At 48.3% G+C, this 20,167-nt stretch overlaps 1 protein-coding gene across 1 annotated transcript in view; it reads left to right on the top strand.

Moving 5' to 3' along the window:
- Positions 1–20,167, top strand: part of FH (fumarate hydratase) — a 375,622-nt gene that overhangs the window by 147,047 nt on the left and 208,408 nt on the right. The gene's annotated exons all lie outside the window — the stretch shown is intronic.

The raw sequence follows: 20,167 nt of genomic DNA, 5'->3' as shown, positions 1-20,167 counted from the left end.
TGTGTAACACACGTCCCTGTAACACACGTCTTCAGCTGCCTCCCAGACCCGAATGTAGGCATGGCAGAACCAAGGTCTGGAGAAAAATAACCACTTAAAAGAAGTCCGGATATGAAGTAAGTTATGTGTGCTTTTACGCATGTGTGTTTCAAAATGTCCACGGCTTAATCATTGGACAGTGGTAGCTTGCTACTACTGGTATCGCTCTACTCACAGACATCCGGGAATAAAGCCCTTCATCAGATCCCTTACGCATTTCAAAAGGTTCATAACCTTAGTGGACACAGACCTGGATGCGCCTAGACAACTGCTATCAAAATTTCACAGGCACTTTTGTAAAATGCGAGGCATTTTTACAAAAGTGTTGATATTGTGATTTTTTTTGCAATCATGACATCCTGAAGGGTTTGATTTACACCTTAAACAATAAGCATGCTAAATCTATTCATCGGTTTCTATGAAATGGTAAATGCAATTCATCCCGAAAGTTTCCAACAGTCAGTTTATGTGGCATTTAACCGTTTTTCTATGAAATCACATACAACCCTGTGGAGCAGGTAGGCACAGACTATGGCTGGTGCTTTGAAGAGACAGCCATTGTCACTTGGTGCTGTGTATCTGTGAAAGCATGCAGAACTTCCACAGATCTGACCCAGTGATGGCTCTCTGTGATCTCACTTCCAAGCAATCACCTGCTCGCACACAATCACCTGCTCACTCGCACGCAATCACCAGGCCTCGGGTCATCTACTGCATGCATTAGCTAGGCTGTGAAACAGTGGCGGTCTGTAGCCAATCAGTTCATGGACTGTCCAGTGCATCACACGTGAAAAACTATTTCAAGATGTTATGCACCTACCACATGTTTACTGCAGAATTTGTAACGTCATGCATATGGTTGCTAGATATCACAGCTCAACACTGACACACAGGCTCACCATAAACCCATGGCAAGTTTAATTCAAGAAACTAAAGAAGCTATAAACATATCACAAACACACCTTCCTTCACCCCCACTCAGTGGAGTGTGAACACGGAAGCACATTGGAGCAACTGTGCTTATAGCAGAACTCACAAAACTTGTGTACTTTGACATTTTTTTTTTTTGCATATTTATATAGCGCAAACTCGACCCGAAGGTATTAGAGCCAGGGCCGGCTTAAGTGCTGGTGGCGCCCTGTGCGACAATGTTTGTTGGCGCCCCCCCCCAATGACCACCTCCACCACCACAGGTATCTCTCGCTAGCACCCTTTAACAGTGACCAAGTCTCCATAACCACACTCTCTCAGATGCACTGAATTAGTTATAGCGCCACTCATACCAGTGTAGGGTGTCCGAGCACTTTACATCACACACACATTACACAGAGACAATCAATCATACGCGTGTAGATCAGTGTGTAGGAAATGTTACATAAGCCAAAGGACTAAAAGTGTAGGAGTCACATGTCATCCATAATGATAGGCAGTATAGTTTAAGAGTGCTTGGTGTGGAAAAGCACAAACTCCGAGGCGAAAATGAAACCGCATAGTTGGGAGTTTTCTTTAATAATAAGAATCGATTTCAAGCCAAATTAACCCTTTTTGCAACATTAATTAATGTTCTAATAATGTATACTTTGCAGTCTGTATGCAGTTCCAGGATGAAAGTTAATAGCTCACTATACTATATATTAGGACTTTAAGTTATAAATTGCAAGTAACAAAAGGATGTCTCTTTTGAAAGCAGTAACCTGCTGATCTGTTTACATCATACGTACTCTGTAATCTACTTGGTACACGTTCTTTGCAGCAGGAATACTAACCATCTGCACTAACTTCACCTAAATCAAAACCTCAACTATACAAAATGCGGATCTCTCGCCAGGAAGGTAATTAATCACACGAGTTATCTTGACATTTATGTGAGGCCTGGTAATTGCGGGGGTGGGGAGAAGAAATGCTGCAGCAGGTGCTTCAAAAGCATAATAAAACTCGACTCAAACACGGCGCCCCCAGGAAGCCAGCACCCGGTGTGGTGACCTCGAGGCTCGAACACCAAAGGCGGCAGTTTAGGCCGGCCGACGGACCACATCCTCTACCCTTAATCTAACATCACTTACTTGCGCCCGGCGTTCTGTATCTCCTCTCTGCTTGCAGCTCCGTCGGCCTGCCACTACCTCCGCCCGGATCGCTGTCAACCTTGCAAAAGCTCGTGTCCTGCGACGTCACGGGCCTATGCTGGGTGGTGACGGTGCGCATGCGCTTGCATTTCAAACAGGGCCGCGCGCGCGGCGCGGCACTGGTGGCCCGTTGCGGCGGCCTTTATAATTTATTTGGGGACACTGACTGACACTACTGTAACAGTAGTGTCAGTGTCCCCAAATAAATTATAAAGGCCGCCGCAACGGGCCACCAGTGCCGCGCGGCTGCCGCCCCAACAATAGTGCCGCCTGGGGCGGACCGCCCCCACCGCCCCCCCCTAGCTACGCGCCTGTCGCTGACAAGCACAGGGCACAGGCACTATGTCTGCAAGGTCCGCGGGCCGCCAAGGAAGGCTTGCCGGGCCGCTGACGGCCCGCGGGCCGTACTATGAGTACCCGTGCCCTAACACGTACTGCGTACTTACTTCACCTAGAGCATTCCAGCAACGGCAGCTAGCAGTGAACAGGTAATGGTGGACATGTTGAGCATTGCGTGGTTAGCGCGCGATGCTCGTGAATATAATGTTATACATGACATTCTAGGAATGTTAGTTGTGGGGATTCGATGTCGGTAACCTAGTTGCCGTTCGTTGAGTGCCTGGGAGGACGCTTTGTGTGTTGGGTGGAGTTTTTACCAATAAACTCGGGAGTCATTCCATGAAGATTGTGTGCCTGCTCATCTTTTCAGAACGCGACCTTTTTATGTCACGCTTTAACAGTAACTTTCCTCCTTCCGATATTAACGGCTTTCACACCATGTTTTAACATAAAGTAGCAAACACAGTCTCGCAAATTGTAAAGAGCAAGTAAACGAACATTAGTGTTTCTTTTCTTCAGTATCCTTTCGTAGATCCTCAAACGCTGTAAAAAACAAAATCCAAAAGGCACTTAATTCCGAAAATTCTTCTGCAGACCTTTTTTAAGAGCATAGTCGCCAAATTGTTGTGACAGAAAGTCATAAACTAAGAAGAATGTTAATAATAAGAATGTATTAACATAAAGGCCTGCACACAGGCAACAGGCAAACGAGACAAAGCAAGTAAAATAAAAGGCTCATATGTGCCAAACCTTCTATGACTTCATATATATACACACAATAAGCATTCCAACAATGACCTCACAGTGCTATCATGCAGGAAGCATGTCTGATAGTGAATACAAACTATAAAACACAAATACAGCTGAGTTATACAAGAGAAAAGTAGTATACAACAATGGTATTGTTGCAGTACAGTCTCCAAGCTATTGAACAAAATCAAGACCTCGAAGATGAGAAAGGGCACGTTCCCTAATCGTTCCCTGCTCGCAGGAAGTGACTTCCTTTTATTTGTGTTTATCATGGTGGTTTGTGTAGGCGCCATTTTACATGGATGGTATTTGAACCAAGGCATTGGGGTATGTTCCATGACATCCAGGTGTCACTTCTCAATATATTTCCCCATATAGAGTCCTACATGAGTTTTGACCATGACCCCATCTATAATCGACATGCTTGCTCACAATCTACGACATTACGAGATCTCTAGGACATGTTTCTTTTCCATAGTCTATACCTAGCACTGGCATCTGTTTTACGAGAGCTACTAGGGTGCTTTCCAATCATTGTGACTTCTGCACTAATCTTTTATCGCGTGAAATGTCTTATGTGGGGATTTTTATCTGTTTCAACATGATATTAACTACCTGTTTTTTTAATTGTCTACTCTTTTCAACTGTGGTTGTACATCTCTATGTATTTATGATTAGTACCTCTGTATTTGTCCTGTTCGCTGTACTTTTATGGACTTGAATACGGAGTATAGCATTATGACTGACATGGAAGGTGCTGTCACACTGGTGAATTGCTCCTGGTCACCTTGCTTCCCCTGCATCTTTCTCTTGAGTATATTGGCTAGCTTGTAGGGAAAACAAAGGGTCACATCATTAAAATGACCACTTCTTCATAATGGATCTAAAGGGTAGACATTTTTATTATGTTAATTGCATTAGCCCATTTTGATAACGTATACTTAAAAAGCACAAGCGGTATGGGCATTGAAAAGCAGCATTTAGAAAGTCTTACAACAGCTTAAAGTCTTTCTACAGAAAGCAGCTTGTCAGTAAAATCCACAGCAGTGAGAACTGTGGTAAGTGACTTCTTTAAGACTCACTTTTTGGGACCCTTTGGTTCCAACTATATGCTGGCATGGAAGCTTGCAAAATGTCCCACTCTTGAAGTTGATGGCTAAGTAACATCTGTAAATGGTGACTAGGATGAGGGATCTCTTTGAAAACTGTAGCCAGCAGCTGGTCGTGAACATATGTGCTCGTAGGCTAATAAATAAACGATGGGGATCTTCTGGTTCGAGGCATGTGGGCTGCTGAATTCATATCTGTGCATAGATCGCCGCCTAGTGTTGGGTCCGGATGATTGCACATTGTTGTCCTGGAAGAGTCTTCGAAGTATCACGAGATCGGTGGCTCCTCCCCTGGACTACAGTGCGCATGGGCATCCTCTCCATCCTTAGATTGTTTTTTTCCGCCATTGGGTTCGGATGCAACTATCTTAGCTCAACTTCGGAATACTTAGTTTTAGGCCAAAAGGCCTATAGTTTTCGTCGGTACAGTTCCCGTTCGGTGTCGACTACTAGCTCTAGTGCTCCACACCCTCTTCTGACTTTCGTACCGAATTAGTCCAAACTTCGCCGCTCGATCGACGATGGAATCGAGGACTCCGTTCAAGAGGTGTCCGTTGTGCCACGCCATGTACCCTCATATCGACGTCCACCCAGTCTGTAATAAATGTCTCTCGCCGGATCACGACGAATCGAAATGCATGGCCTGTGCACGGTTCCGATCCAAGAAGACTCTGCGGAACCGACGGGCAGCGAGGCTCGAGGCGCAGCAGGCAGCGCCCGCACCCACCAATATATTCAGCGACGAGGACGCCGAGAGCGTGGAAGAAATACTCTCTAGCCCCGCTTCAGAACATGGTTCCCAATCAGAAAACGATGACGAACTGATCTTTCGACGTGAAGAAGCCGTCGACGAGGTAGGGGACTTCGACGAAGCCTATGGGGCCGAAGAAGACAGCTCTCCCGAAGAGCTAGGCCAATCCGTCGAAACGGAGGCCGAAAATGTACATCGTCATCAGGCTCCGGTCGAGGGATCGCCTTCGGGCCTTACCCAAGACCTAATACATGGTTCCTCAGCCCCGCCTTCCGGCCCGGCCTCGAACACTCTGCAAGAGCCACTATTACCAAAGACGATCGGGTTGTTAAACCCAAACACATCCATCGCTCCAGTCCCTTCAAAATCGAAAGTGAAACTGGTGGTGGTCGCATCAAAGGCGTCGAAACAATCCACTGCCCCGGCGCCGAAAAAAGTCGTCGGCCCCGACCGCGTACAGCGAGACTTCGGCGCCGAGCTCACCGCAGCAGATGCGGTCGACGCACAGAAGAAGCGCGCCCTCGGGCACCACAAGGCACCGAGACCTTCGGCGCTGACACAGAAGGCCGTAACCTCCGCAGTCAAAATGGCCGCCACCAATGCCGATTAAGTCCTCGACTACGTCGACTGTCGATGCATCCCTTCAGACCAGTGACCCCCTTCCGACAAAAAAGTCGGTGTCGGCCTCGACGTCCACTACCAAGGTGCCCACCAAACCACCATCCCAGTTTGCTATGTAGCAGGTCTCTGCGTCTCTACAACGCATCCGTGACCGGGTAGCCCTCCACTCTACCTCGGGTCCCGACACTACCTCACCCTGTAGGGTGCACTCGGAGCCCACCAACATCACATTTGGGCTGCCACCGACATCGGCACCGAAACTCTTTCAAATTCGGACACGTGTCCTCCACACACAGTCCACCACCACTGGCCTAACAGAACAAGATTCTTCGGGGCCACAATTTATCGACGCCGACACTGGCAAGTTAATGCTCCACAAGCGCAAAATAACGCCAGTCAGGGAAGAGGTGCCATACAAAATTCCTCTTAAGCGCAAGCTGCCGGCGGAGCAGGAACCAGTGCTACAAGAACACTTCCATCCCCTCCACTTAGATCCGCAGTCCTTTTCTCCTACCCCTTCCGAATCGGATCCAATGCAGGAATATGGCGGGGAGGATACCATCTACCCCGGGGACGTAGATCCCGATGAACCACTACAAGACCCTGATCAGGTGTGGGATGACCCCACAGACCAAAGTATCGCGCCACATACTCAGGATGCGCAACTCTACAACATTAAAACATCTCCTACAGAGGACACAGCCGCATTTAATGCCCTCATCGAATGGGCTGCTGCTCATCATGGGGTGGAGCTACATTCTGACGCCATTGAGGAAGACTTCCTGCTTGACACCTTCGCATCTTCAGAAAGGACTGTCAAAACTCTGCCCATGCTAAAAGGGGTTCTGAAACCTGCCAAAGACATTTTCAAGGACACCACAAGAGCCCGGGTGTTAAACCCCAGGATTGAAAAGAAATATAAGCCTGCACCCGGTGACCCTAAATACATTGGGGGTCAGTTGCCATTAGACTCTATGGTGGTTGCCAACGCTCGCAAAAGAGCCCACTCACAAACAACTGGTGATGCTCCTCCCTCAGAAAAGGAGTCAAAAGTACTTGAAACATCGGGCAAACGCATTGCAGCGCAAGCAGCTAATATCCTGCGCATTGCCAATACACAGGCACTCCTGGCACGTTACGACAGGTCACATTATGACACGCTGGAGTCACTGCTCCAATATCTACCAGAGGAGTATAAAGAGTCAGCGGAACTCCTCATTAGAGAAGGACAACTCCTCACTAATGCATCCATAAAATGCGCCCTAGACGCAGCTGACACAGCGGCCAGAGCAATAAACACAAGTGTCCTGCTGCGACGCCATGCCTGGTTACGCATCTCAGGCTTCAAACCCGAGATCCAAAACAATATCCTGAACTTACCAGTTAACACAGAATTCTTATTTGGCCCAGACGTTGACACTACCCTAGAGAAAATAAAGAAAGACACAGACACTGCAAAATCTATGGGGGCTCTACAAACGCAACAATTTCGTAGTGGCTCCTTTCGTCGCACCGGAAATAGGGGAACGTCAAGGGGTCAGGGGTCACAACAACAGTATACTAAAGGTGCCACACAAAGCACCTACGACAAACAACCGGGGTGGATATCGTGGATCCAGCACCAAGGGCAGGGGACGTGGCTATAGCAACACCAGGTCCTCCCCAAAGAACAAACAGTGATGCCCTCTCCTTACCCCCCGACCACTTAACACCTGTCGGGGGACGACTCCAGCTGTTCCTGTCCGCATGGAAGAACATCACCACGGACAGGTGGGTCAGGGACATCATCCAACATGGGTACTGTCTAGAACTAACTTCCACCCCACCCAACATACCACCAAAGCACCGTCCTATGTCAGCCGAACACTTAGATTTACTCCAGCAAGAAGTGCTTGCTATGCTTGCAAAAGGGGCCATAGAAGTAGTGCCCATCGCCCAGCAGGTCACAGGGGTGTACTCTCTGTACTTCTTAATCCCAAAAAAGGACGGCTCGCTCAGACCTATCCTAGACCTGCGACCCCTAAACCTATATATACTATCGGAGCATTTCCATATGCTCACCCTCCAGCAGGTTCTCCCACTACTCAGTCAGGGGGATTTCCTAGCTACGCTAGACCTGAAGGATGCATACTTCCACATACCAATACACCCTTCACACAGGAAATACCTCAGATTCACTATTCAAGGGAATCACTATCCGTTCAAAGTTCTCCCCTTCGGAGTGACAACAGCACCCAGGGTCTTTACCAAGTGCCTGGCAACAGTGGCCGCGCATCTGCGAAGACAAAATATTCACGTCTTCCCTTATCTGGACGACTGGCTAGTTCAGGCCAAGTCAGCACAACAATGTGCCGCCCACATGTCCCACACCATTCACCTTCTTCACGATCTGGGATTCTCACTAAATTACCCAAAATCAAGTCTCCAACCAGCGCACGTACAACAGTACTTAGGCGCGACAATCAACACTCTGGCTGCCACAGCTCAGCCAACTTTAGTGAGAATCAACAGCATACAACTGCTAATCTCAAAATTCAAACCTCAACACTCCCTTCCGGCGCGAGTGTTCATGCAGTTGATAGGCATGATGGCCTCCTGCATTTTCATAGTCCCACACGCGAGACTACATATGCGCCCGCTTCAGGAGTGCTTAGCACGTCAATGGAATCAGGCTCACGGGCAACTAAAAGACCTAGTGTTGGTGAGCGGTCGGGCATACAACTCTCTGCATTGGTGGAATCCACAAAACCTTTGCAAAGGCCGACCGTTCCAAGAGCCTGTTCCACAAATCACACTGACAGCGGACGCATCTCTCCAAGGCTGGGGAGCCCATGTACTCAATTACACAGTGCAGGGACTATGGACTACACAACAAAAGAAGATGCACATCAACCTTCTGGAACTGATGGCAATCTTCCTAGCCATGACGGCATTCAAAGTACACCTGTGCAACAAGGTCGTGTTAATCCGGACGGACAACATGACTGCCATGTACTACATACAGAAGCAGGGAGGAAAACACTCTCCACAGTTGTCTCATCTGGCTCAGAGCATGTGGAAGTGGGCCATTCAAAGGAACATATTCCTCATGGCGGAACACCTCCCCGGCAAGGACAACCAGATGGCGGATCTGCTCAGCAGACACAGCCACCAGATGCACGAGTGGGAGCTACACCCATCAGTACTCCAACCGTACTTCCAGCAGTGGGGTCATCCAGAGATAGACCTATTCGCCACAAACGCAAAACGCAAAATGCCAAAGCTTTGCCGCCAGGTTCCCACATCCACAGTCGCAGGGCAATGCGATATGGATGAACTGGTCCGGCAGATTTGCGTACGCTTTTCCCCCAGCGCCGTTAATACCACTGGTGGCACGCAAACTGCGACAGCACTCACTGACACTCATCCTGGTTGCTCCAACGTGGGCGCGCCAGCCATGGTACACCACCTTTCTGGATCTTTCCGTGGTGCCGCATCAAAGGCTGCGGATCAAACCCGCGCTTTTGACGCAGAACCATGGAGAAATTCAGCACCCAGATCCGCAACAGCTGAACCTGGCAATCTGGCTCCTGAAGTCCTAGAGTTTGGCTACCTAAACCTGCCACCTGAATGTATGGACATCATCAAGGAGGCCAGAAGACCCACTACCAGAGCTTGCTATGCGGCTAAATGGAAAAGGTTTGTCATTTACTGCAACAACAATCACATTAACCCACTGGACGCATCCATTCAAAACATCATCTGTTACCTCTTACACTTATACCGATGCAATCTGGCATACAATTCAATACGTATCCATTTAACCGCGATAGCAGCCTACCTTCAAAACAGGCAGCACCTCTCTTTATTCAGAGTGCCTGCCATCAAAGCCTTCTTGGAAGGACTTAAACGAGTGATTCCCCCAAGGCACCCCCCAGCACCGGTGTGGAACCTCAACTTGGTCCTCACCAGACTAATGGGTCCGCCCTTTGAACCTCTCCATTCATGTGAGATTCAATTCCTCACCTGGAAAGTGGCTTTCCTGGTTGCCATCACCTCCTTAAGGAGAGTTAGTGAACTCCAGGCACTAACCATTCAAGAGCCATTCATACAGGTTCACGCAAACCGGGTCGTACTACGTACCAACCCCAAATTCATGCCTAAAGTAATATCGCAGTTCCACATGAACCAAACCATTGAACTGCCTGTTTTCTTTCAAAACCCACAAAATGTCGCTGAGAGAATGCTCCACACACTAGATGTAAAGAGGGCCCTCATGTACTATATTGACAGAACTAAAAACTTTAGGAAAACAAAACAACTCTTAGTTGCCTTCTCTCCACAACACAAGGGCAACGCCATTTCCAAAGCAGGTATAGCCAGATGGATCGTTAAATGTATCCAAATTTGTTATCAAAAAGCTAAACGCACATTAACGATCCCCCCACGAGCCCACTCAACACGAAAGTTAGGGGCGTCCATGGCTTTCCTGGGAAACATTCCTTTACAGGAAATATGTAGAGCAACCACATGGTCCACTATACATACATTTACCAAACACTACTGTGTAGATGTACACTCAAAACAGCAGGCAGCTGTAGGACAGGCTGTTCTCAAAACTCTTTTTCAGACTGCTGCAGCTGGCACTGGTAGCCGCCGCTAATAGGAGGTACTGCTGTGTATTCTATGCACAGATATGAATTCAGCAGCCCACATGCCTCGAACTGAATATGCTACTTACCAGTATGCATCTGTTCTTGGCATGTAGGGCTGCTGACATTCATATCGCCCACCCTCCTCCCCGGCGCCTGTAGCGGCTGCAGCACTCAGAATTACTGTATAGCATGGTCATCACTTACTGTATCTACTCCATCACTGCCACAATGGCGAAAAACAATCTAAGGATGGAGAGGATGCCCATGCGCACTGTAGTCCAGGGGAGGAGCCACCTATCTCGTGATACTTCGAAGACTCTTCCAGGACAACAATGTGCAATCATCCGGACCCAACACTAGGCGGCGATCTATGCACAGATATGAATGTCAGCAGCCCTACATGCCAAGAACAGATGCATACTGGTAAGTAGCATATTCAATTTGACTTGCATTTTCTTAGACTGATGGTAGTTTTCCTTATAGTGGCATAAAGAATAGGATTCCCTTTTAGAACATGCCTAGTCTCTGAGGATTGATTATTATTCATAACTCCCGAACGTTTACTGGAATCACCCCTTCTACCTGTCGGCCTTCTGAAAACGTACAGAAAGACAGAAGCATGCAGAAAGTGGTGTGCCCCTGGAATATTGAGTTAGCAGTCTCGATGGCGCCAAGTATTGCAGGCACAATATTGAAAGATAAAATATAGAAAGGTAAGTAAGTATAGATTTTCTATACTTAACTCCACATATGTGTACCTTGACAATATATTACCTAGTTAGGACCTAGTTTCCATAGGAAAAGCAGTTTTTGACTTGTCTGTATCTTTGGCGTCGTTTGACGATTCTTAGCAAAAGATTCCCCAAAAGTGCCCCAGTGAATCTTGTTGTGCATGGAAAGTTTCAGGGTGCTCTGTCAAGCTAAGAAAAAGGGCGGGGTAAAAAAAACATGCGTTTCCCATGTTCATTTCCTTTGGAAAATTAGGCATAGCTACAGCCCAAACTGCTTAACAGAATTACACCAAATTTGGCAGAAAGGTAGATGTTGATCCAGGGACGTGCCTTTTTTTGATTTGGTGTAAATCGGTCCAGTAGTTGCAGAGTTAATAAAATAGTTTTTCAATTGTGTATATATATATAGGGACGTGGAGGATTTGCGACCCCCTCCCAATCCCGTGCTGAGATCTGATTGGTTGCCAACAGTTGAAACTAGGAAATGTTGGTAGCCATCTTGGAACTCGGCTTGAGCCCAGTCCCATAAAAAGACTGATGAAATCAATGATTTCATTTGAGATTTCATCAGTGATGTCATCCGTCTCATAGTCCCTTTGACCATGTCGAGTGATGTAGTGAGAGAGATCTTTAAACTGCACAGATGTGAAGTAAAGAATAATAAATGTATACCTCCTCTGTGTGCGCTTACCTTTCAATATTATGTCATTTGATATTCTGTTTACAACATTAGTGGATCGCTCTTGTCTCAGCCTCGACATTCCATAATACAGAAAGTCAGCCTTTTGCAGCAAATGTGTAACAGAGTGTTCCAACACTCCTCATGATGCACTGGCTCCAAGTTGAGGCTTGTAATCCTTAATGTAGCTAATGAAATGTTTAGCTTATGTTGTGTTGTAGGTTACAACCCTGTTTGTGGTAATGCGGTCCAAAAGTATATAATCACAAATGGCCATTTTAACGACCACACCCATTCAAGTTCGATTGAAAGGGGATCTTCTGTATTTTCTTCTTAGCCGGCATTATTCTGTCACCACTGTTTCAAAATAAATTGAGGGCAACATACTGGTACAAATGTACCATTGAAACTTCTCAAGTGGCTATCTTGCAACAAAGTACCCATAATAAAACACAGAGAAGGTTGCTGCGAAAGTGGCTGAACTCACTGATAAATATTGTGATATATATATTGTGTAGGAATATATGTTATGGTTACCCCCATGTTTTGCTCGGTGTCAGTGTGTTTTTGACCTAGTCTGCTGGGATCCTGCTAATCCAGACCACAGCAAGTGTGCTTTCTCCCCTAAATTGGTTATGGTAAATACTTTGGTACTGCCACAATTGGCTGCTGGTGTACCCTAGTGTATGGTACTAAGGTAGTCAGGGCATAGGTACACCAGAGGTCTTCCATGGGCTGCAGCATGTATTATGCCACCCATGGGAGTCCACTTAAACTGTGACAACAGGCTTGTCATTGCAGCCTGTGTGAGTTGGTGCTTGCACCTCTCACGACAAATATGTTTCCTTATATCTGAGGTCACTGCACTTTAAACCTAGAAGTCACCCCATTGGCAGGCTCTTAAGTCCTGAGAACAGAGTGCTTGGTTATAGGTATGAGGGGGCCCTTGAATGAGCAGGACCCCCTTACAAACCTCAGAGTCGATTCTCCAGGCTTTGTAAGTGCGGTCAGCCCTTTTAATCCATATAGTGGACATCCGTCATTAAGTGATGTTTAACTATGTACTGGCTGCACCAAACCTGGTCATGTGTGGTATCAAACATGTTGGAATCATGCCCCAAAACCAATTCCAGTGTTAGAAGTATGATCCCATGTACTGGGGGCTCCTTAGGGTACCCCCTGTGCTCCCATTAAAGCCTTTGTGTGTCTTTCAGTGTCTGCCAGCAAGCTAGTGCTGCTGCAGACCACAGACTCAATTCTGCCCTCCTGCTGCTCAGCTCGAGCACAGGGAGGTAGAACAATAGGTTTCCTCTCACAGGGAGGTGTGACCACCTCATGGACAGGATTTAGTGTATTGGACTAGGGTGGGGGTGCTTGCCAGCGAGACCACACTGCCTTGAAGGGCACATTTGGTGCCCTCCTTGCATACTCCAGTTTAAATCATGTGTGTCAGTTTTCCACAGTTTCCATGTATCCGTCAAGACACTCATTCACACTAACAAAGGGCGCCGTATATGTTGAGTCTCCGCTCCTCCGGTTAGGTGAGCAGCATCCTCATCGCCTCTTTATCACCTGAGTGTTCAGTTCTCCAGAGCACAACCCTTTGTTGATGCTTGTGCGGACAGTCTCCTCCTGGTGGAGGATAGCAGATCACCTGAAGAACGGAACACTCTGGTAATATAGACTATGACGACACTGCTCACCTAACCGGAGGAGCGGAGAATCAACATATACCGTGCCCTTTGTAAGTGTGAATGAGGTTCTCCTTGACAGATACGTAGAGACACTGGAAAACTGACATTTGATTCTTTGCATTTGATTGTGTCTCTATCAATTGCGGAAGTCCAATGAATCTCAACTCCTCTCTCCATCCTTTTATGGTATGAATACTCCAGTTTGAGCCCTTGGCTCCCACTACGGGGCGAAACTGGACAAAGGACATGACAGTATCCTCCCCTCTGTCCAGCCCCTCCTCTGGTAGGGACCCCTAAGTCGTACCTACCCTTTCTTTAGGGTAGTTAAGGGCTTACCTGTGGGTTGCTCCTTAGATTCGTCATGGGATAAGACTCAACCCTGAAACTATGTCGCTCTTCGACCATCTAGACACTTGGTCTTCATCTGGAACAGAGACAGCACCAAGGAAGACTCCTGCTGCTCATGGTCTCGCTGTTCTTCAAGTCAGTTTCGTCTTATGTGCCTGTGTTTCTGCCAGGTTCTTCAACATACCTGTGGGCGTCCAGGACACCTTAAGAAATCTTCCTTGCCGTGAAGGTGTCACTCCCCTGCATCTGCAGTCACCGCTACAAAGCGAAAAGGTCTGCCATCCTATGGACTTCCCTAGGCTCTGCAACACAGGAGGGGGGTTCTGCAACTCCCTCGAGGCCTGACCTGTCCTCTGCAATTTTGAGGCCAGTATCCCTTATTGGAACTGCTGGGACCAAACCCCTGTGCACTGGTGTTGACTTGCCGTTGCCAAGGCTTGTTGGCTCTGCACTCCAGAGATCTTCGGGCTACAAGAAGCTCCAGCATCTCTTCCCTCCAAGATCAGCGTCCTCACCACACCCTCTGCACCGTGAACCTTCATCCTTGGTGAGCTGTTCGAGGTCCTCTTGCGACTCCTGTACTATCGGCCTGTGTGTCCTCCTGACGGTCTACAACTGCCTTAATGGGCTCCCATGCATGCTCGGGCCTGCTCCGACTCACCTGGTGTTAAGTCCCTTGGACCTTGGTGGTCGAAATTTTGCTCCTCCTTCTTCCATGCCAGGTACAGCTACCCAGTCACTGACATCCGATGTGGGCAGCTCATGCACGGCTGCTGCACTTCCTCAGCATTGACTGGTCCTCACAGCTGCAGCAATAAGGTCACTGTCGACTATCCAGAACCTCCTGACACCAGTGGGCATTGTGTTTTCGTGCCTCCTGGTCACTTCCAAGTGGCATAGGCTCTGTCCCCTCTGCTTGCTGAAAGCAGAGCAGAGTTTGCTATGTCTTGGTGGGAGTGGTGCTCCTTCCTCGCCATAGCAAACTGCAATGTCCTGGGGGTAGGCACCACGGCACATTGTTGGAGCTGGCCCTGGGGGGGTGACGGCCCCCAGGGTCATCTAGAGCTCCAGGAGGAGGACCACGAGCCGCCCCCTCCAATGTTAACTTTAGGCTCGTGGAGGTGGTTGTCCCTGGGGCCGGGGGGGCGCAACGGACCCCTTCATTATTGTGTTTGTGCCCTGGAGAGGTGGTGGTCCCTGAGGCAGCGGGGGGACGAGCGTGCCCCCGCATTTACATTGCTCATTGCCACCGGGAGGTGGTGGTCCCTGGGGCAGCAGGGGAGGCCCTGCTTTTTCATTAAACAGTGTGTCCTGGGAAGGTGGTTGTCCCCGGAGCAGCGAGAGGAGGCCGAGTGGGCCTCCTGCTTTTACATTGCCCTGGGAGGTTGCGGTCCCCGGGACTTTGAATAAGCCTAGGAGGGGTTCCCCATGAGTCCCCCCTCCTGGGGGATTTAAAAAAAGACGTGTGGGAGTACGCGGTCCGTGTGTGTTCGTTCTTTTTTTTTTTTTTATTTTGTTGCAAATCCACCCCCGGGTCTTCAGCAAACTTTAAAAAAAAATAATAATGACTTTTAACCTCAGCAGGATCCCCGAGGAACCCCCACCATATCTGGAGAGTCAGGGTATTCCTACCCTGCCCCCTTTTCTTTATTTTGTACTTTGTGGGATTCAGCTTTAGCCGCGTCACAAGGTGGCTGCCAACATTTCGTGGTTGAAGTGTTGGCAGCCTTTCAAATTTTAGTAGGATTCGCCACTGCAAGGATCGCGTCCCCAGATATCTATATTTTATTAAGTTGGATATCAAAAAAACTACTGAATGGATTTACACCAATTCTGTTCAGCAGTTCAGGCTAAAATCCTGTTCAAAAAATGAAAAATCCCCATAGACTTAACATGGGCATAACATGTTTTGGGGCCCTCCTTTTTTTTTTTCTCGGCCCCCCTCTTGATGCATTATCCCGAAACTTTCAACAGACCCCTCATTCCTACAGGGGTCGAAACGCCGTCGACGAAAATAAAGTGAACCATTCTTATCATTGATTTCTCTGGATGGTCGACTTTAATATTCTGTTGGAAACCATATGTACTGTTCACTAATATGTCACAAATTGTTGTAGGTTCCATGTTCACTGGGGACACAATGCACTGTACAATTGAATAATTGTATTTGAATAATTATTTTTTATATTTACATAAATAAGTATTACACACACCCAAGATTGGGTTTTATACGGTTCTTCTCCTTCTGATATCGCACTAACCCAGTCTTACATTGTGATTGCGCATATGAATATTATCATTCTCCACAGATCCAATTTCTTCCTCAGGAAACACTTTTAGAAAGTGGACAATTTTCTGCAGTTATTGCTCTGTGTGCCTGACAGCCTGTCTTCAATACACGTCTAGGGTGGAAGACAGCTACACGTTGTGCATTCCGTACAGACCACCACAACATTAGAAGGATAGGTGTGTCTGAGTATCCATGTACATATATTTGCATTCTGATGGCCTTGCTGAGGAAGGATGGAAGGGAGGTGCTAACACTTCACGTGAATAGGATGTGTCCTTTCCCCACACAAAGGACTGATTACCCCCACAGATGGCTTGGCAGACAGGACTGGGTTGAAAGGGATCCTTGGGCACTCCAGAGGGCTGCTTTGAAGTCACCCCTCACATAAAAGGCACTTTTTGGTATAAGTACTTGTTCTCTGACCCTCTAAAATAAGACACTTCTGGATCTTGAACTGAACCTCTGTCAGAGGGACTGCTGTGCTGCTTAAAGGACTCCACTTTAGACTGCAGACTTGGAAGGCCTGCTTTTCACTTGTGTTGCTCTGCTGCCTGCTGCTCTGTCTTTGCTGAGGGAGATCTGGACTCCGCCTTCCGTCCATGTAATCTCCAATGGCTTTTTGGATTGCCTCCTGTTGCTTGAGTCTCAGGGAAATCAAAGTCTCGACACCTGCTCCTGTGCCTGGCACACTAGAAGTGGCCCAAATACTTGCAACGTTAATTTCGATGCATCTCCTGTCTGTATGTAACGGAACCTTAACATCGACCCAGTCGCAGGAGTAAAGTCGGTGCTTCGCATCAGAACCAGTGCTTTGCCTCCAGAGATTGACACATCGGACAGGGTATCACCCCTGCTGCAGCTTGGTGAAATCGCTGCTTCCCCTCGACTGTGTGGCAGAGTCTGGCGCATTGCTCAACACATCTAAACTCCGACACCCATCTTTGGAACGGATGTGTCGCCTTTACTGCATAGAGAAGATCCACGCACCTAGCTGTTTGTGACCAGGAATGGTACTTTGTTCATCGGGGCCTCTCTGGGTCCTGTTGCCAGCTGATGCTCCATTGCAGTCGGCCCGAGCTCGGACTTTGCCCTGGTCCAGCGCAACCTGAAGTAACCTTTTCAGTGCTACTTCCTTCTAAGTGCTTTACTGTATTTACCTTTTTAAAATTCAATATCTCTACTTCTATACATTGGTCTTGTTTTGTTTAGAATATAATCTATCTTTACTAAACCTTTGTGGAGTGTTTTTGTGGTGCATTCATTGGGTTACTGTGTGTGTGTGTGTTGCACAAATATTTTACACATTGCCTCTTTAGATAATCCTGACTCCTCTAAGCCAAGTTACCAGAGGGTTGAGCACAAGTTATCTTTTAGTGTGTATCTAGTTTACCCTGACTAGGATTTTGGCCTCTGCTTGGACAGGGCGCATACCTTTGCCAACTAGGAATCCCATTTCTAAATATAGATATATAATATGTTCGAGGCATATGAGCTGCAGATTATACACTGTGCATAGATCGCCATCTAGTGTTGAGCCCGGATGTTTGCAGTTTGTTTTTCCTCTTGGAAAGTCTTTGGAAGTCACGAGGTCGGTGACTCCTCCTTTGGTTCATATTGCGCATGGGCTTCGGCTCCATCCTCAGATTGTTTTTTTCCGCCATCGGGCTCGGATGTAATACTTCGCGCTCCGGTTCCAAACTTTTCCAGTTCAACGGTCGACGCAAAAATCCTCGCTCATCGAGATTCTTCAGATAACAAATCATCTTAATCACCTTCTACTTCGACACTTCTTCGATTCCAGTCGTCGACGGCGGCCTTCGGGCCTATCCCGGCTCCGGTCTCGGCTGATGGAAAGAACACCCTTCAAGAAGTGCCCTCGATGTGGGTCCAAATTCCCCCACACCGATCTTCATGAGGTGTGCAACCTCTGCCTCTCCCCTGAACACGAGGCTCGAGACTGTCCCGCCTGCAAGTCTTTTAGATCGAAAAAGACTATTCGAGATCGAAGGGCCAGACGCAACATGGCGCACTCATCGACCTCCGCTCCAGTCGACATCTTCGGGGACGACGTCGAAGCTCCGGGACAGCAGCACATCGAAGAAGATGTCGACGACTCCGATGTGGAGGACATCACCCCGGCGCAGAGGGTCGTGAGTACTATACCCCCTCCCACACCCGCGCCGATACCCAAAAAGGCTTCGGTCACGCCTTCGCCTTCGAGCCTAGGCAAGACCAAGGACACTGCTTCTAACACCCCACCTTCGGGTCCGGTAAAGAAGCCTATTAAGCCTTCCGGCAGCTCGGGCTCGAGCCAGCCTACCAGCGGCGCCGAAAAATACCCTTCGGCACCGAAGAAAAAAACGTCCGCCACCAACACACCGAGCTCAGCACCAAAGCCCTCGGTGTCGAAACCCACCCTCTCGGTGCCGACCAAACATCATAAGGCCCTCGGCTCCGACACTCCCGCGCCGATTCCTCTCTCGGCACCAAACAAAAAATCAGAGGTCCCGAAAAAGCACGGCACAGACAAGCCCAAAAAGCCGTCTGCCCCGAAAACCTCGGCGCCGACCGAACAACCTGTGTCGCAAGAACTATTCACACCGGATCCTCTGCAAAAGACACTAACCAAGGATCCAAAAACTGGACATTTGACTCTGTCTTCAAAAAAGAGACATTTGGACAAACCAGCTCCACCTCCAAAGAGGAAGGACACTGCTACCTCCCCTTTCAGAGTGCCTTCCCCACCTCCTCCACCTCCTCCACCCTCCCCACCTCCACCTTCTCCACTCCTGCCTCATCGCTCTCCGACTCTGTCTCCAGACCATGATGATCATGGGGACCCTTACTACGATCCAGCAGATGTGCCACAAGACCCCACCCCTACTGGATCCCCAGACCCATGAGATGACTATAACAATCCGGACATCCCAGATGTCCCACAGGATGACCTTTATCCATCCAGGCCATCCCCACCAGAAGACCCGTTAGGTTTTCACCACCTACTACAGAGGACGACACATTACCACGGGGTAGAGCTACATACTGACCCAGTGGAGGAAGATTTTCTCCTAGACACCTTCGATACTGCACATAGGTCCACTGCCATTCTACCTATGTTAAAGGGCGTAATTAAACATGCCCCTGAGGTTTTCAAAGACCCAGTCAGGGCCAGGGTCCTAAACCCCCGTATAGAGAAAAAATACAAAGCCGCCCCCACAGACCCTTCATACATTAAAGGCCCTGCACCATTTGATTCCCTAGTGGTATCTACAGCTAGGAAGCGCTCAAATACTCAGGCGTCAGGCGAAGCACCACCACCTGACAGAGTCCAAGCTCCTAGACGCGTCAGGGAAGCGCACTGCGTCACAAGCCGCCAATATATGGCGTATCGCCAACACTCAAGCACTATTGGCCAGATACGACAGAGCGCATTATGATGAGCTAGAAACCATCATGCACCCTCTCCCTGAAAAATACAGAAATAGGGCTAATGAATTGATCCAAGAGGGGAAAACTATAACTAATACCTCTATAAGCTGTGCCCTAGATGCGGCAGATACAGCCTCCAGGGCCATAAACACCAGTGTCCTCCTCCGTCGCCACGCCTGGCTTAGAGTTTCAGGCTTTAAACCTGAGGTGCAAGCCTCCATATTGAACCACCCATTTGATCAACAACATTTATTTGGTCCAAAAGTTGATGAAGCCCTCGAAGATGAAGAAAGACACTGATACGGCGAAATCCATGGGAGCCCTACAGTCACACACTCCTAGGCGCTCCTTTTGCCGCGCTTCCTTTCGGGGCACGGGTAGAGGCTACTCCTCAGATAGCGCATCCACGTCCTACAAATCCCCTCCTCAGTCCACCTTCACATGGGGTTATGAAAGAGGCGGCTACAGAGGTAATAATAATAAAGGCAGAGGCAAAACAAATACCGCCCGCTCTGCCACACCGCCTACCCAATGACTTTCCCCCGCTCCCTTCAGACCATCCCACTCCGGTCGGGGGCAGAATACAAAATTTCCTTCACGTCTGGGAGACCATCACCTCAGACAGATGGG

This window comes from Triturus cristatus, chromosome 6 (assembly GCF_964204655.1).
Source record: "Triturus cristatus chromosome 6, aTriCri1.1, whole genome shotgun sequence".
Lineage (NCBI taxonomy): Eukaryota > Metazoa > Chordata > Amphibia > Caudata > Salamandridae > Triturus > Triturus cristatus.
The sequence above is the reverse complement of the archived record's forward strand: the minus strand, read 5'-3'. Positions and strand labels throughout refer to the sequence as shown.